The sequence below is a fragment of the Helicoverpa zea genome, chromosome 5, assembly GCF_022581195.2.
Source record: "Helicoverpa zea isolate HzStark_Cry1AcR chromosome 5, ilHelZeax1.1, whole genome shotgun sequence".
In the NCBI taxonomy this organism is placed as follows: domain Eukaryota; kingdom Metazoa; phylum Arthropoda; class Insecta; order Lepidoptera; family Noctuidae; genus Helicoverpa; species Helicoverpa zea.
The window spans coordinates 13,723,246-13,743,793 of NC_061456.1; positions in this window are offsets into that span (position 1 = coordinate 13,723,246).

Consider the following 20,548-nt stretch of genomic DNA (forward strand, 5'->3'; position numbering starts at 1 on the left):
AATGTTCACGCCGAGGGCTAAAGGTGCAAGAGCACATGTCCGCCGGTAAATAGCGCGACATTTTGGCAAGATTACGTCCACGCACTGCGCCTGCGCATTAACGCGAATATATATTCAATTAATGGAGGGTTGCAGTTGTCAACGTTTCGCACTGAGCCCAAGTATGTAATGACTTCCTGTCATTATTCACTAAATTGGTATAATTCGTTTACTGCGTTATCACAACCGATCGAATGCTTATGACATGCTTGTACAAAATAACTGAGCAATACAAATCACTTGTATTGTGTTCATACCTGTGCACTGTAAATTACTTATAAGTGTCAGTTCAGACGTTCAGTATTTATCACTCTCTGACAGGTGGAGCTTTCAAATTCAATACTTTATATCCTGGTAATGGCACTGCATTTAATAGCAATTAACCGCTATTTCCATACCGGAATTCCTATATAAAATAGCAAAAATTACGCACTCCGGATGTACAAAATTATGATTATCGTTGAACAATGCCGTTGCAATAAGGAAACTTGTAAAAATAAACAAACGCATACAGGATACGTGCACCCATTACAATAGTCACTTGCAGGCGCCGCGGCAATAGTCAAGCAATATCGTAAAGCAAAAGCGAAGCAATTACATAGAAATTCAAGTGTATTTGCCACTTTAGTCACCATATCACTATATAAGATCAGCATAGTTCGTAAATTTTAATGCTTGTGGTCTCACTTCACGGTTTAAAAGTATTATAAGTACGGTGACCATAAACGTCGGAAGTGGGCCGTGGAGACACCGTTTAGCAGGACGGTCCTGGCACATGGCGTCGTGGGGTCACCCCAAATGTCAACGGTCTCCTCGTGACATTTATTAACGGTTAGAAGGGTTGGCTAAAGAGAAATTCCTAAAGGCCATTTTCTTTTTCCCATTGAGGGTGTTTTTACTGGGATATGATCGAAGTAACGGTGAATAAAATCAAAAAGTTTTTGTCGGCTATTTGTCTTGTTGTGTCGGATTCCATACTGAGACTATGTGAGAGAAACTGTCGTTTACCCTTAGAAAGGGGAATAAACAGTGGCATGTTGTGCGATTTAGTTTTAAAAACAACATCAGGTCAAATATCTTGGACTTTCAATGATTTTGTGATCTTTGCAAATCTTTGTGTCTCGACTTGAATAATTGCGTCCAGATTTTAGACATTGTCATTGACATTGACAATTAATTTAATCGCAATAAGGCAACATCTGCTAGTTTAACAGCTGTTTCTTTTCCAATTACTTACATTCGCAGGACAACATCTTCAAATGTAGGAAATTAATCTTCAGCACACCTACCACTGGCAACCACTAAACAGAATCCGATAAACCTCAGCGTAATGGTCCGTGCAGGCGCCGCGCGATACAAGAAGCGGCCCGCGGTTCCGCCCGCTGCACCACATATTATATTATTATCTTAGAGACGAGATAATTGTATGGCTCACAGTCAAACGATGCTATCGTATGTTTTCACAGCTTTTTGTTATTATGTACGTTTGTTGATGCTAAACATCATCCTCCGAGCCTTTTCCCAAACTATGTTGGGGTCGGCTTCCAGTCTAACCGGATTCAGCTGAGTACCATTGCTTTACAAGAAGCGACTGCCTATCTGACCTCCTCAACCCAGATACCCGGGCAACCCGATACCCCTTGGTTAGACTGGTGTCAGACTTACTGGCTTCTGACTACCCGTAACGACTGCCAAGGATGTTCAATGCCAGCCGGGACCTACAGTTTAACGTGCCATCCGAAACACAGTCATTGGTGTCTAAGATATACTTAGAAAGTACATACAAACTTGAAAAGTTGCATTGGTACTTGCCTGACCTGGAATCGAACCCGCGCCCTCCTACTCGAGAGGTCGGTTCTTTGCCCACTAGGCCACCACGACTTGATGATGCTAAACATGATGATGATTTGTGCTAAAAGTTCACTCAGGAGAACGGTTGCTCTCGATCGTATGATTGAGGTAGGTAATGTGTGTTTTTTAGAAAGGAGAAAGAACGCAATAAAAACGACTATAATAATTTAAAAACAGATACTATGAAGAAGTTTAGTCCTAGATACATTGGTGTTCGTAAACATAACAACCTTTGTCACATGTATAAGTTTTAGCATATTAACTGTATTACTCAAGCTTTGGATTACCGCGAAACAAAGAAGAAAGTGAGCTAGTGTGACCTACCTAAATAAGCAGATCACTACACTCATCAAAAAACCTTTAATAAAAAAATAATAGAAAAAAACAAAAGCTACACGACAGTTATAGAACAATTACGACAGTTTACTGTTTGACTTTCTTATGAACTCAAAATATTCCATTAGTTTGTACTTTCGCGTAATCTGAAAGGTCGTTCAAGTTAATGATCACATTTCAGTATAGTAGTTGTGTTGTGAACTGGCTCACTAACTTTATATAGTCATCTTAAACCAGTCGCGATCTGTTTACTGACCGTTACACAGTTTATGGCGCCATATTAAATTATCTCGCCAAACTTATCAACCTGTAGCTTTGGATGTTTTGGGGAAGACAGATTACTCACACAAACGATAAATATTGAAAGGTGCTTTTTCTCAGCTAGGCTGAAGAAAAAAATCTCACAGTGCCCTTATCTATACTCGATATTATAAAACTAAAGATTTTGATACTTTGTTTGTATAAGCGTGCTGGTCCCAATAACTACTAGACCTATTACTACTAGGCTGTTTATCTCAATAGCCCATTTATCGAGGAAGCTTCTTTTTATTCGGATGCGTCAAGTAGTTCCCATGTTCGACTGAGGTAAAACCGCTGGCTGGAAGCTAGTTGAGATTCTGTAACTAGTGCATTACATAAAGATTATTTTTTACTGAGTATGAATATTTAAAACAGCACTCAACAATACATAAAATTTATTAGTTCCAAAAACTGTGCTAATTGTGTTAACGAAAGTTCCGGGTATTTACCGAACTATTTCACCAAGATGGCCGACTATCACGATTCCTTTAATAGCTGTTTAAGAATTGTTTCACGACACTTTGATTTGTGCTCACCACACTTTTAATGGCCACATTTATAATATATAACGAACATCTCTAAGTAGAACCATTTGTCTTAGTACGTGAGTCAAAATTTTAGGAAAAAAATTCGTCACGATGTTTTTAAAGGTCAAACAGTTTTCGTTTTGTAAATTAATCAACTAATTAAAAGTTGATAGGTATACATTTTGCAAATGTAAGTATATTATTTTACATCTATTCAACATTCGACACAAGAACTAAATATTGAATCTAATTAAATTATAATCTCGCATTCGACTTAATAGAATGAGAAAATTTCTTGATTGCGCGAAAGATATTCACGTGTACAAGTTAGTATAATGAACTCATTCAAAGATTACACTAAGTATAGGTAAAGCAATCTGAAGAAAGTGATGCATAATTAAATTCAATATATTCGTTTACGTACATAGTATCAGTTGACACGATAACTAATCGCAATATAATTGCAGGTCTTTAATCACCAGGCAACTTCGATCATGTGCGTAAAAAGTCGCGCGGATGTGCGCACGAGTCCATTTGACAGACGATGTAATTGATCGTTTTGACGCCCCCGCTTCATAACTTTAATGCACTACCATTACCGATGCTTACTTGTGCAGTTTTTGCGAACCGTTAGTCTAACAAAGTTGTGTATCTTGCAGCAATTTGTTCAATTGTCTGTTCTAACAAAAACCGCACCATAGGCTGTCTGCTGCTTCGCCAACCCAACGTAAACAGAATCCATAATTATACGTCAATACAACACACTCGTTAAGTTTTTTCGAAGGCAATTTTACGCGCAGTTTATCTCAAAGTAATGGTGGGCCGTCACGATAGGAAAATGCATTATTAAACCCCATAACCGCTTCCAATATCCTAGCGAGGTAACACCATAATACCCTTTCGCGTAACAACAAAGCGATGGTGTAAATGACTGGAGGAGTCCCCCATTGTCCGGCGACACCGGCCACTTTGAGGGTGACTTAAATCCGAAATTGGGTATTTCGAAAAATGTGCATGTGTCATTTATCACGACCCTCGGAAAAAACCTAACCCTATTTAAAAAACTACCCCCCGTAATCCGGCGGCGGGACGGACGCGGCACACAAACAGTATTAAATTTTTCCACTATTAATACAAAGGCGTTAGCGTCGCGTCAATATTGGATGAATGCACGAGCTCCCGCAGATAATCCTTATTAAGAGAGGTTAAACAGCCCTCCCTGAGACAACGGGTTAATCATTCAACCATGCCAACTTATTGTCCCTCCCGGTTTATTACTTTTAAATTAAAGAAAAACATGCTTTTCCGATGATAGAAAATCCACATCTAGTTGTGAACGATTGCGACAGTACATTAAAACATTTTTAATTAATTTGTTTTTTGTAGCGTAGATGGGCAACAACAAAACATTCGACATTGGGATGTTTTATTGCCATATCTCATCGGTTATTTTTATAGCCGTTCCCTGTAGGTAATTCGATTACAATTTTTCACTTTAATTGATGAAATTAAGACAGTCACGTGTCAGCGAGGCGGCTGGCGAGGCGGCGGGCACGGCGGGCGCGGGTACAATAGTGCGGTTAAACTTTTCAATATTTTGGTTGGCTCGCAGCGGCGCACGTGCTGCCGCGTGCCGCTCTTTACCCCGCTCTACCCCCGAACGCTTTATTTTTTATTATTTTCATAATTCATATTTCACAATAACAACTGAGAAGGCGTTTCGCACGGTTAGCTTATGAAACCACTTTCGCGATTCCGCGTGGGGCGGTTGAGACTTGGGCTTACCGCAAGGGCCACTTATGGGCCCGTTTTTATTTATATTACAGCGCAGCGCTGCGTCGCGTTTTGTGATCCACTTTATCAAACGCTTTACAGAGATCGCGCAGGGGTTCCGACTACTAGGATAATAATTTTGGTGGCATTCTTCTTGTGACGTCACGATATGGCTTATTGTGTTTTTTGGCGTAGGATTAGCGAGCCGTGGGCGGTGAGCCATAAAAAGCCTCTATTTTCAACGGCAAACGACAAATACTAATCCTGGCCATTTTTGGCGGCCATTGAGTGTAATGCTTGCATTTATGTGATTTCACAATCACCTATCATTCCTATATTATTTGGTTTATGGCTATGCTTTATTGAATTATTTTGTTGTGCCTATTATTTTTAATAGTTTTCGAATGAAATGGCAAGTGAGACCCACTTCAATTTCATTATTTCAATTACACAACACGGCTCCCACTTACGACAATCATAAAACAGGATGCGGAGCGTCGGTTAAAATTGCAATTGCAAAAACTTCACCCCACAGGACTGACTCACGTAAAATGTAATGGGAAATTACTGTAAAATAAAAAAAGAAGTCTCCCTTAAAGCCGAACCCTTATTGTTACGGCAATTTAGGTAAGACTCCCTCGCGGGGAACTAAGAATTCTTATAGCGAACTAGCAATATGCATGGCTTCCCTCAAGCACAAGCTCATAAAACTTGAACGATTTTAATCGAAACCTTCCTTAAGAGTTATTGTTTCGTTTACATTGTCTGCTCGAACGTGATGCGATTGCTGATTGCTCTTAACAATTGTTTCTGTTCATGTCCAAAATCGATTTGATTATTCGGTACCGATAAAATATTTTTATCGATTTTATTTAATCAATCAATCAGGCGTAGGTATGTCTGCGTTAAACTGGAGAATGAGTCAATGGCTGTTTATCATTTCAAGTATCATCAACTTTATTTTAATCATCATTATGATGAGTTATGAAGCCTACTGAATTGTTGTCCTGAGCCATCCAGGTGTAACTTTAATTCTTGATTATAATTTATAAGAGTTATAGTAATTAAAATGGCCGCGTCATCGTAAAATTTTATGAGAACATTTGAGTCCCCAATGAGATATTATCTCGGAGATGCCACACCAAAGCTGGGAATTAAAGTCGTTTATCTAAAAATCGTTATAGTTATGTTTTCAATTAAAAGTGAGACGATCAATGTGATGGAGATCGACTTGAGATACACAAGTGAGTCAGCCTCCTAGTAAATAATGTTGATACTAAGATTTTCCTTACATGATAAGCCCTGAATTTCTTGATAATTTTGAACAGATCTGTAGTCTCTCAGTAAACAGGATACCTTTTTTTTACAGGATACCTACATATAGTGAAATTATAATCAACTCTCAATGTGTAAAGATGAATAGAAGTTTGAGATAAGGAAAACCTAAATATCATACCATGGTATTTACTATTGATACTAGCAAACTAAGATAACAAAAACTCTAAAGATCCCATACATAAAACGCATGAATATATATATACAACAAAAAGCTTTATAAACCTTAATCCTTAAGCAATTATGTATTTAATTGTCGGGCGCAAGTTGCGCACACGCCGGTAGCGAACAAAAAACGTTGATTGAGATCAGTGCGCTGCTGTTGCCGAGATACTTTAATTGAATCCGTGTTGTCATAGAAACTGATAGACTGTGATGGAGTGTGATAGTAATGAGAGTTTGAATAATATGTTTGTTATAGAGATTGTTAAGTGAATTTAATAAGAAGTTTTAATCTAAGACCAAGCAACTGATATTATCAATGAGCGCACAAAACTGAAGTGCTGTTTAAAGTTATTGAAGCCTGTTCAGGCTTGCTTCCAGTCAACACACAGATCCTCGCAAATAAATTGCCATAATCATTTCCCATGACTGAATGCCATAGTACTGCTATCGATAAAACATAATAAATATCTCTTGTGATTGCAAAACTACAAAACACCAGCAACGAACCCTAGCGATGCGACCGACACGACCCCCGCGTACGTGCGACTAGGAAGTATTAAACTCGTACGACTTAACCCCACGGATGCCGGGGGATCTTTAAATACATCCGATAAAAACTAAACGACACCCCTCGCATGCAAAAAACATCCCCCAGAAAACACCATAAAGGAAAATTTATCCACAAATTAATTTGTAGCTCCAAATGAAATTAAAGTAAGGACGCGACTTAGTTTATTCGATTGATGGGAAACGGTTCCGTACTAGGGAAATCTCCCTCTTAGCTGAGATAAAAGTTTGTATTATTAGCCAACTTAAATTAAAAAGGCGGGTAAAAAATCACAGTGCACCGTTCAAATATGAAGAGAAGCATAAAATAAGCAAATCGCTTTGTAATTATAGATTAACTTAAGTAGGTATAGTTTATTCGTAAATATACTTAACCGTAAATATACTTAATACAGTTTTGAATGTCATACGAGTTAAGATGACAGCTTCGAGCGAGAGCGTTCATCCTCCGTAAACATGACACGTAAAGAAATCGTTTTGACTCTCGATATAATGGGAAAATGTGCCCTTACTTTAAATCGGACATAAAAGCTGCAATACATTGGCAATTTCAAATACCCTGCAATAAAACCAGGCATGAATATTCACACCTAGGTGTAGCAATTTTATCAACATTTCTACTTTTATTTTTCTTTCTTGCCGTTGCAAAGCCCTGTCCGACACAAATGACTTTTCCTCAATCCTGACTCCCAAAGGTTTCACACTATGTCATACAATAATGACAGTCGTATATTAACGTTCAAACAAAATCTTCTGTGGGAACGCAATGTCGAAATAGTGGAATTTTCGCCATTAAACTCGGCCTCCACCGCCGTCTTATATCGTACACATTGAGTGATTTATAGTACACAAACGTACATTAGATTTTTATGTTCGTATCTTGTAGGTTGTAAATAACATCGGTGGTTGTTCCCCGACCCACTTGAAGATTATTACTGATTTATTTATTATTTAAACGGCGTGATGGATGGTTTTGGTCGGATTGTTGCTTAGTGAACTTTAACATCCAGATATAATAACGTTCTCGTTGACCTTTACAGGTGATCATAACAATGTAGGTCGTAGTATTTGGACACCTCTAATTGTTTTGTTTCTCAATGTCGGTTGTTGTGTTATTAAACTAATTGTTGTAATTTGATAAATAAAAGAATAATTGCTTCGATTCATTAGTAGTGTGTTTGTTCTTCACATTAAAATAACGCAAATAGGTATCAGAAATTTCGCCTTTTGTTATTTTTGACGAAATGTCAGAACACTCAACATTTATAGATTTCATAAGTCATGGCGGCCTTCGCGGCTCGTCGAGTAACACGGCACACACTCGAATCACCCCCGCAAGACTATTGAAACTCTAATCCAATTCTTTCATATAATTGCGTAATCTTTCCTCTCTAAATAGGAGGTAGTTAATCTCGGCCGATGCCCCAGCAAGGTGAACTAACCGAGCCTGAAATGGTTATTTTTTTAACTTCCCCATTATAAGCTTGAAGTGGAGCGGAATTAAACAAGGGACGACTAGATTTAGAGCCAATTTTAAAGTGAGAGTATTGATTGTAAGTCTTACGCGCCGGTTGGCAAATAGAGAGATGAGCTCTTTTAAGAGATTTTGAGAATCTACCTGTTTGAAAGTAAGACAGTATAATAAAATATACGAACGAAGTTTGATTCTGGAAAAATCCCAAGCAAATGTAAACAACTTACTCGCAAATTTTGACGTACATGTTTTTGTGGCTAACAAACAATGGAGCTTTTAACCCCTTAAACAGGTGTATATTAGGCATTCTTAGCGCGTGATATTTTAATCAACATTCCGGTGTGTGGGAACAGTCGTTAAGTCCACAAGTGGAGTTATGGCGTAGCTATCGCCATAATTAATGCTTTTATGATCAAGTAGCGGTATTCCGGATTATTTGTGTTATATGGTTAAAATACTTGATATCTGATCATCTCCAAAAAGTATAAAACAGGTATTTGTTTACGTTACCTACTTAATAATCCACAAAAAATCATAACAAGATCTCTCTAGACAAACTGCTTCCAATGTGTAACAGGTAATTCCAAAACACGTATCGATAGCAAACAAACTATTATTTTTGTTTCTATGGAAAATAACATTGACGTCAGCCAAATCTCCAAAATGAAGCCGAAAGCCCCGAACTTGACCTATGACAATACAGTTTGCAGTTTCGCGAATCTCCCTTAAAGTAAGACGGTTAATCCGCAGTCCAGAGTCCGACAGTAAGTATCACCGGTATCTGTGTCACATATCTATTGCTTTCTCCTCACTAGCAAAGCCAATAAAAATAAATATCTGAGCTGTTATTTACGGCATTTCGGAACAAGTTGTTCTTCGCGCCATACCGTTGTTTGTCACTGTTAAAAACATGTTAATGGAAAAAAATGATTTGTAGGCTCGCTTCCCCGAACCTATGGAGAACGGTATGGTTATTGAATTTGTAAGTGATTTCCAGATATCTGTAGTCTTACGGATTTATTGGATGTTGTTTTTTATTCGATACTTAGATGCTTTCTGTGCTTAAATGTAATAATCATCTTGTTATTTATTTACTCATAAATAAACTATAAAGGACCTCTCCTAGGACTCATGTTCTATTTGGCCAACCCACTACTTTGTCTCTAAGATCAACGATACAGTAACAAACAGTGCTAGTTAAATGCACATCCAACTCTGTAATACCCACATAATTAAAGATACAAGAGCTCATGGTGATATATGCGATCAGCGTAACAGATTGATCTGGTTGCAATTTCACAGACACACCGCGGCATTAAAAAATATTCTTGCCATGCTAATTCTCTTTATTTATGGATTTTAAAGACGATAAAATTTAGAAATAATATCTTAGGTATACAATTAACACACATTCTCGCATCGCAGAAGATTATAATTACTCATAAATCAATCTTTCTTGTAGTATCGCTTGTACAGGCCACATTTTTGTAGTGAAGCTGGCCCAAGGCGCCCCGCGACCCTCTTTCCACTTGCCTCTAAGGCCTATTTTGAAACTATGCCAGCTATCTTCAATTACATTTTTATAAACAACATTTAGGCAATATTTATGTGCCAATATCAGAAAACAACTCGGCGCTCATTCTCTGTAACTTTTTATCCACAAAAAATGGCCTTAACCGACTTCCGATAGTCTATTGGCTATAATTTCGCGGACATTAACATATTAGCATACAAATTACGTACAATTATCTCTAGCACATGTAGAAGGAGTCTAGGTAACGATGTGACCAATGTTAGGGCCAACGATTGACGCGTGCTCGTTGATAGTAATTGGAGAATAATGTTATAGGCAATAGAGTGCGTTTTAGAGTTGACATGGTGGTGGTTGGTGGCGAGATGTTGGCGGTTGGCGTCGGCGTCGCATTCCACAAGGCCACATTCCTGCGGCGACACGTGGTGTAGGAAGTGGGCGCTCGCGGGGCCTGGCACCAACACGCCCTACATTATGTGTGCTATCTACAACACTATGTATTGTTGATAAATCATTCAACTTTATTGTTGTTTATCCCATATTTGGTGCGACTAGTTCTGTATTAAATGTAAAGCTAGCGTCGTTTGCTGGCACTCAACGCCAGTAAATTTCCTATACTCACTATCCTATCCTGCTATGTTAGCTCACTAACATAGCAGGATTCACGACGAAGAAAATTGTTGTTTACATTAATGATCACATTAATATCGGGAGGCAAATGGCTTTAATGGCCGGTCGTGTGAGTGTCTGTAATTGCTCGCAAGGTGGATTTAATACAAAGTAAGTTTAATTAAATATCACCTCATTATTTACCCGCGGGTAAATAATCTTAGGTACACATGGTCGCGAGATAAATGTTATTATTAATGTTGCTAATCACCGGCGCGACATAAACACATTGATGTTTGGAGTTAAAGCTTGCGATATAGCATGATTAGTGTCAGCTGCTTACATTAAGCTGTGACAACGATTTGCGGATTGCTCAAGTCTATTAAATGGGACAGGACGTGCGTCGCTGAAGATTAATTTTGCCATTTAGCTACATTGTAATTTATTAAAAATCAACGTTAAACATACATCTGTTTTTTTCTGCATGAAATCTCGACGATAACCATCGTATCTGAGACCCTTATCTAGATCTGCATTTTCATCTAAAGCACCTCTCATTACACTATCCCCATTATAATGAGGTTCGTCGCCTATTTGCTGAACGTAAATACAATTGAAATACACATCCGTAATAAGTCAGGGTCCGATACCGGACGGGTACCGGTCCGGGCCGGCTGTCCGGCTTGCAAATAATGTAATGCGATTTGTGTGGCGTCCTGTGGGTGTAGGTTATGACGCGTCTCGTTAAACAAGCTTTATTGTTTTTCTATATAAGTAAGGAAGAACGTATTTTTACTTTATTTTAATGGTGGTTGACAGCCCGTGATTTTCTTGGAAGATGTTTCTTTGTGGCTGAATTTAGATTTAATTTTGTTTGGATACGATGTTGGAGACGTTTTATAAATAGTAGTAGTAAATACCTTACAAAAATTATGGTATAAAGAAGTTAATTTTTTTAAAAGCTTATTAAAACTTCGTAGCATTCAATGCTAGGAGAGCAGAAGATTGTATGAACAACAATGTTGTTATTACAATGATAACGTTATTTTATGACTTAAAGGTTCTGCTCACTGCAAAGGTGCAGTTTGCGGTGGCTCTTAAGGTTTTTCTTAAATATTTCGTTCTTTGCGTTCTAACAAGATGAATAATAATCTTTTTTTCTTCAGCTTTATGTAAAACCAATTTCAGCACCAAATACCATACGCATATGTCTGCATATGAGCGTAACCTGTGCATTAGGCCTTGCGTACACTGGCGGCCATGCGTCACGGCGCGACGGGGCGCTGTACGCTCGTAGGTGTCCGTCAAACCGCCAGGTGTGGCTGCACCCTTATTTATTGCGCGCCGTGGGCCCGGGATTTATAACACCAGTGGTATAGTACAGGAGATACAGTCAAGGCTTGACAGTCTTGGTGAATTCGGGAGGATTTAAAGAGTCAGTTGGTCTCAATGTCAATGGAAAATTCCGGAAGCCAAGGATTGTTGGTTATACTAGAAGAATTCATATACCAAGTAGATTTTAAAGTAAATGTTCTTGTGAAAAGTCAAGTTCTAACTCCGTGTAACAAAAGATTCATGATAAGAATTGCATGTTTAAAATTTGACAAATAATCGCCAATAGAATTATGGGTACTTTAGTGTAGTGTTGTGTAGTGTAATATTCATTCAAAATGATTAAACTTATGACAAAATATTTGCTATGATCAAACTAAAGACGTAATTTAGCAAAATGCAAATGAAACCTAATCATTGCTCACTTAGTAAAAACCTACGCAATATACAAAGCTGAGTTATTAGACCGATAGAACAGATAACCAATTTCAATTATTTACTCACATACAACTTTATCTCTAATTGAAATTGCCGTCAACCTTTATTTAATGCTATTTGATTCTGTTTTTTAATACAAGTCAAATTCGAAAAAATCTGCCTAGTTTTGTGTTTAACCTGAAAATGTGATAATCTGTTTCTTGAAAAGACTGATAAGTAGGAAAATCTGAAGAAAATGATACAAAAATTACCATCTTAAGAGTTTAGAGGAGAAAGCTTTAAATCATCAAAACTCACTATTGTAATGGAATTCATTTGCAATGTAATCAGGTCTAAATCTTATCTGTGCTAACACAGATTTAGAATTTTGTGGCATAGGTATTGTGAGAGTCTGTTATAGAAGCTGAATGAATAACTTGGGTCCTAATTTTAATTCAGAATCACAATGCTTTATTTGTCACATCATTTCAGTGGTAACTATAACAACTCAAGTAGGTACCTGTAGACGTTGTCAGTCTCCCGGCCTATACTCTCATCTCATTATAAATTAGTTGTTCTTGTATTTACAACGTGCAGACTGCAGCCAAGAGCGACCTGCAACCTTTGTTTATTGTACTTGACTTTGATACTTAATGTATTACTACATAATGTGTTAAGAGAACTTTGATGGATTAGTTTGATGTACCAAAGAAAAGTGCCAGATCTATGTCAACCAATCTTGCATCTAGCAGAGGTAAAAGATGCAAAATTGATAGATAAGAAGGTAATAGACTTGTTCCACAATTATATACGACTTCTTACTTGTATTGATGACTAAAATATGAAGCATGCAATGAATGATGCAGTAATAAGAACGTGCATTTTGTCATCGTCATTCTGAAACCGATTTTGTTCTGACATCACAGGGGGACTGGTGAAGAACTATCAAAGATATAGAAACCTCAAGTATTTTATCATTAGAACTGGTTATCTGCAGAGATAACGTAATATTTATCAGCCAATCGGCTGGCAGCAGATAGGTAATCTAGCGCCACTTACATTATCCGCGTGATAAGATAACAATGTGTAGGTGTTTAATGCAGATGTACTTACCTACGTGAGTACACATATTAATATAAACTGAACTGTTTCTTAGGTTTGAAAATAAATATTATTAGGATGTGCTAAGTATATTTACTTTGGAAACCCATGACTGAGTTAAGAAAGGAAAACTTCTTGGAAGAGCCTGAACTCTGACAACACTAATTCAACATGAGCAGGACAAGAACTCATTTGTTCTCTGTCTGAAAAGAGGAATATGCTAGTAGAACAATAAAAAGGCTTATGATAATGATGGTTTTTAAGCGGCTGATGATAAAGATGGATGTCTCCAAAATATTCACCATAGTTTCCGAAGTAACTGTCAAGACATGTGTGCTATAGCTTAAAAAGCTCATCCCCAAATACCTTCCCGATCTATCCATTCCATGATTAAAAGATCTAAATGACGTCACATAAACTCTCTTCATTACTTTTAACAAAGATATTAGGCATCGCGGGTGTAACCCTCCAGTGCTACCCTAAGCGCGGGTTCATTCGCCGCTCGTTACGGAAGGGTTAAGATTGAGCCCGGGTCTTATATACCGATGCAGCTTGCAGTATTTCAAGCCGAATTAAAGGAAATTTACTTGGTGAAATATTAAGCTTTTCAGAAGGGGTGGTGATTTAATTCCACTCGTTTACTGTTAACGATGGTTTAATAAGTATTGGTTTATTAGGTTTATGAGTGTTTTGTCTAGATAAAATGATCATGAACAATATTAATGTAAATTTTATATTTAGCTACCGTGGTAGCGCCAAAATTCACATATCGTAACACGGAGTACAGTACTATCAGAATACAGACGTACATACATACAAGAAGTTCAGTTTAAATAAAATTTACAGACACACATAATAAAATTGACATTATATTAGTTGAACACAAAGTTACAGGTTGAATGTTTTGAACTATATTTTTACAATTTGATATAGGAAAAAATAAATGGTTATGCCTCATGGTAGCATGTAATGAACTTGACTTTCTCTTAACACCATATTTTAGTACGTACATTGATAGCAAATAAATAATATCATTTATTTTATTTTTTTTTGTTTTAGTGTTCTTATTTTATTCAATAGTTTTACAAAATGATCTTATTATAGGGAAACTAAGTATCAAAATATTCATCCGCATCGCTGTCAGCTGGGATCGTGCCCAAAAGGCTGGCTGCATTGCCACGCTGGATGGCAATGCATATCCTTTGACCGAAGTATAGGCCAGCCCTTTGGTCACGAGTGGACTCCACTAATCGCTTACTATAGTTCGGCCATTCAGAGAATGCGTTCCTGACACGTCGCGATTGAACTGACGACGTAACTTTGCAATGGCGTTGCAGTTACGATAAAAATATTTTTGCTGGTTGTTTACCGTTTTAACAATTGAGGAGCATTAAAACAACATTATTATATCAATAATCAATGAATGTAGTTACGTCGTCAGTTCAATCGCGACGTGTCAGGAACGCATTCTCTGAATGGCCGAACTATAATTTCTCGAAAGAGTCTGTGGGCACTTGGGCCCCATGGTCCCAGGGTTTCAACCCCAAACGGCTCAAAAATGCAATTGCCGGTGAGGTTTACATATTTGTGCCGCTTGAGGTTTTCCGCGGCTGCAGCAGCTGCACCGACACAGCTCGCCGTACTGGGAAGGTGGGAAGGTGCAAGGGTGTCGACGCAGGTTACGTCCCACACCAAAGACCTTCCCATCTTCCAAGGCATTATAGACATCCCGTCTGGTCTCTTGCCATCGTCGCGCGCCAAGCCTCTGGGTTCTAAAATGGCTGGCACTCCGGCGGTGACAAGAGCACGACGGATAATGTCATTTATGCTGGCGTGTCGTGCCATGCGACCAGCACTTTTGCTACAGGAAAGACCATGGTGCCCAAGGCGGTCCACAGATTCACCGCACTGGCAGCGATGCGGAGCCGCAGTGGGAGCGCCGAGGCGTAGGCATGTAGCGAGCCGGAATGTAGTGTCACCCAGCATGGTCCCAACGCTGGGTGACGGCAGTGCGTGAAGCCATAACCCTGACTCCCACTCTCCCACAGCCAGTAGGCGGGCACGCTCAGCAGTATTGACAGATGTTTCAATTAGTTTATTTCTCGTCAATCTGCAGAGCGGCTCGTCCCACTGTCTCTGGGAAGCCGGGTTGTCAGGGAAGGCTGTGTTTGGGCAAGCCACTTTCCAGGCGTTCATGCCATCAGTCAGACACGGCACCTCAGAATCGACTAGTGAAGGGGCTAAAATTTTTCTGGTCAACTCCTTAGTGCCGCAGACCGAGGATAGGAACGCCGGTAGACTTAAACTGGAAATTTTGCGGACACCGAGGCCACCGAATCTGATCGGAAGGGTGGCTTGAAGCCACGCTCGGTCGTCCAAGGCCAAATTAAAAACAGATGTAAAAGTAGAACGGATAATTTGGTCAATTCTGTCTAAAAGATGTAGCTGCTTCCATAAGGGAGAGGAGCGAAGGTTGTATATAAATTTTAATTTAATTTTAATCATTTATTTTGATTTCAGGTACTTAAGTGCATCAGAAACTCCCGATATCACTGACTGCAAGGTACGTGACGCGGCTATCTATCACCTATTAACGCTAAACTCTTCCTTATTTGTTTATAACAAGCTATCAGACAGATCAGCCGATGTTATCTACCAGTCTTTTATTAGATCGCACAGATGGCTATTAAGATAAGCTTATTTATACTTCCTCTTGTTCACTGCAGACGTCTGTGGTAGAACTGTATCAGTTTCTTAAAGCTATTGTTCATTCATCCCGTGTGTTATCTCATTCAGATGAATCTATTCTTGTTTCATTGATTGATCATCGAGCCTTGCATTCTAACACCTTTAACTTTATATCCAAAATCAGACATCATACAAAAATAAAGTTTCACCATACACTTAGATACCTAAAGAGTGTACCTTGTCACATCTTTTTCGAGACAAACTTTATAAAATTATAAATAAAACCAAAAAAGACACTAATGATTTCATCGGACATGTTAATACCTCCTAAATCTGTGGACATAGCGACAAATTACAATGTTCCCAACTAATTGTTGGTCACATGGTCTCGGACACTAAAAATACTTGAGGCCAGTAATAAAATCTTACAACCGGCCGTTATCTTCATATTCTGAGAGGATTGATAGATCAGTCGCCGCCGAGTAGAAGTGACACGTGATTGACACTCACGATTTCACCTACGTTTAGTATAATGTTAAAATTGCCGACATGATTGGTACGTTAATAACTTGTTGCTACTGTTTTTTGTTTAGTGGAAAAAAATGATTCGTAATGCTGATAGTTATCTTTGGTTTGTTTGATTAGTATGGTTATGTTCACAATTAAATTGAGAATATTTTTAAACAGTACGGAGTTTTGAATTAAAACTTGAGTATGAATGAACGCGTCAAATATGAGGGCTTAATCTATTGACTACATAATTGATTTCGGCACATATCCATTCACCTGCCAATCTACTTTTTTTTGTTTAATACTAAGATGCTTCCAGTTAAATGATACCTATTTCTCCATCTATAGCTACACAATCTATTCTTTGTTTGGACCCCGTAGCTTTGCGCCGCGGGCGCGTGGTGCGGGCGGTCCAAATAATTTAATTATCATCATAATTACTGCGCACGAGCACGTGACGCGACCGCTCTATGATTACCTTGTTTAGGCTTTGATGGGTTCACTTCTTGGTATCTGAAAAGCTATGCTGTAGGTATTGCATTTTTAAATATCAAAAGTCAATTTCGAAGAGGAAATTAAGTATAGAACAACATAATGAAACATGGTAACAACAATACTCTGACTTCAGCAAGTTGGTTGCTTTTGATTCTGCTAATTCAGAGTCCTAATTGCTAAGATAAAGTATGTAGGTCTGTAACTTATCGAATTTGAAAAATTCTAAAGTCACTCATGCATACAACCGTACGGCTCCCTGTCTCATGTTACCCATCACGCATTCATAAATTATCTCTTACGAACATGAGCGACGCACAAGTTCTGCCTACCCAATAACAGCCTCAGTGAGATCGCTAAACAATGTAGTACATCGACCCATTAGTTGTTTATCTTCCTACGCGTGGAATTAGTTGCAGACGGGTTACTTCTGTGTAGGCTGGTCGACTGGCTGTAGGTATTTGTGAAGTAGAATATGTCCTATATTTGTCTTAAATGTTCTGTTGCGTGGAAGCTGGTAGGGCTTAAGTTTGTAAGAGCAGCTATGTTAAAAGACAAGGACGTTCTGTGATACAAATATCATGTCATACAGGAAAGTGTAGGTTCGTTTAAAATGCAGTATTGATGAATTGTAGTGCTATTATGCTCCGTAGTTTATATTATCCAGATATGGTTTGTTCTGCGACCGTGACAATGCCTTTAGCCCTGGCGATACATTAAGTTTACTAGAGAAACTTAATGTGTGCTTTATTGGGCAGTTAATCCCGACTTACGGGTGGCACTCTAAACTTTAGATTCAAAGCACCTGCATCACACCAATCGAACAAAAACAAATCCCAAACCAGTACCAGATGGTATCATTAACAAACGTGATCTAAGCGTACAATAAGTGGCAGCAGCAGGACGGCATTCTGCACCACAATGTTAATTAGCAGCCAGCTTATCGGCCAGATACACTGCATCAATCAGCCGGTATAGTTAGTGGCTAGTTTATTTCCACCAACCTACTTACAGCATTCTCTGTGGACAGATTAACTGATTTGCTGGACGGACTACTTCGTATCTCTGATTTGGACGCTGAGATGTCTTTAAGGACTTATTTATCTGTGTTCTGCGGAGTTATTATGAACTGGGATTAATTAGTGTTTTAGTTAATAGGGTGTTAAACTTAAATACAAAAGTTGAAATAGTTACTTTCGCTGTTGGCAACAAAGTTTACAACGAAACAAAAACGAATATATTCAAATAGTCAGACACCGAATCGTAAGCATTAATGTAAATAAGTTAAGGTAAAAAAATTAAAAGCTTGTAAAATAAAATATCGGTTTAATACCTTAATTAATTTAATTACTGAACTTCTGTCAATTATTTCTAAGAGAAACAAATATTGTTCATATAAGATTTACTATTGCAATATATGAATGCACCTAAGTGTGCGCAGTCAATAAATATGTGGTGCAATAATAATAAAGCACCGCCGATGTGACGCAAACAAATAAATTATTATTAACCAATGATGGACTGCTTTTGGGGACCTCGTAGAATTACATAATGTCAGAAGTGGCGTGTAAAACAACACAGATACAGATAAATTTGTTAAATATTGCTCACTGAATTTAAACAATTTATATCCACAAATTCAAAAATAATAAACATATCATTGTTATTATGTCAATGAATGAATAATTAATAGTTTTATTAATTTTAATATTCATTGAAATCAATTAATTGGCCATTTATCAGTGGTTGACTAAATATTTATATTAATACACGAATTATCACTTCCAGAGCGTAATTTTCGTTTTATGCAAACATTTGAATAGTACTCACTCGATATGGTCACTAACACCATTCCGATAGAGAATTTACACCTACGCAGGCGTGGAAACCGATAGACGAGAACAAGATATTTTTTTTATAAATAAATGATACGTTATTATTATTCTAAACGTTTCCCTTAGCTTGCAGATAATCAAACACATCTCCTTTCATTCCAATGAGTTTTAATAAAACCATGCCTCAATCCTTCAATTCGTTTTCTTGTCCAAATAAACATGTCCTAATAAGTAAAGAGACATAATCCGCACATACTAAAATCCGGGATTATCTCCACTCTTTCTTGATAAATTCTACACTCAAATTATATGTTCACGACCCAATTCAGTAAGAGTATTCTGCGTCACATACAACAGTAACATCACATTACTATGCGCCGCGGCGTCCGCACATCAGAAATCACTAGGTTACCGACACCACTCGATACATCCAATAGATTTTTTCTTCTACAACTGCATGATATATATTATAGTCGTAAAAAGCGGCTAGAGTATCGGCGAGTCGTAAAAATAGATGTTGTACGTTACGCTTTCCGCATCAATAATTCAAGATTACGGGGGGTGGGTCTAGCGCTTGCTAAGTCTGTGGCGGGTGACGCCGTGCTCCGCTCGTATTTATTTGTCAGGTCTTGTTTGTGGATTTGGGACAACCACTGCTCACTGTTGCCTCTAAAAGTCGATACTAACTGCTAAATAACTTGGTTAATTTACTACACACCTTGTGTTTTCGGTCGGACAAGCCATGCAAACACAGTATCTACCAAAAACTCCTTCGCACCACCACTGAAAGTTATACCTACGCCAAATCACGCACTTTCCACTTTTAAACTTGCCATAGACATTCGAAGCACTCCTGGATAACGAGCTCCACCATAAGAGACACCATGCTACCTGTAAAACTCCGTGAAGTACAGCATCACTTCCCATAACAAACATCGTTGTTAGGGCCGACAGTCCTCCGTCACCCTCGCGCCACGCGGCACGTACGCCATGCATTACTGTATATCTTTCTAAACGCGCGATATTTTTGTGACAGCCCTACCGATGTCCCTGGTTTTATCGCGTTTTATTGCTAAACATTCAAATGTATGACAATAGGCATGATGACAGTAATCAAAAATCATTAAAATAATACATTTATTAAATTAAACTTGAAGCTTGGAATATAAAACGCGCATTGTTTTCTTTATTAATAATGTGATTAATATGTATTTTTATAAAATAAAATTACGAAATAAGGCAATCCGCCATGATATCTTGAACACCAATCAGAGCTCGTGACGTCATTTCTCAAAACAACTCGCGCGAAAGCGCGCGAACGTCACATTTCGTTATTGTGAACTTCCACTGCGATCTTTGTTTCTAATTAATTAATTGTTTATAACACGAGTTATGGAGCCCGGATTTATCAAGGCAAACAGCGCTAATTTGCCTAGAATTGATATCATAATGCTGGGAGAGTTTTTGGCATCAAATAAAGATTTTTGTTCAGCTGAATTTAGAAATGTTAGAACTTCCATGTAAGTATACTAGTTTAATTAAAAAAAACTTCCATGTAAGTGTATTAGTTTAATTAAAAAAACTTCTATGTTAGCATCTAGAGAACTATGTAATAACTTATATCAAAGTGATCTTCACAAAAATAAAGTTGTACCCTGGGCAATAT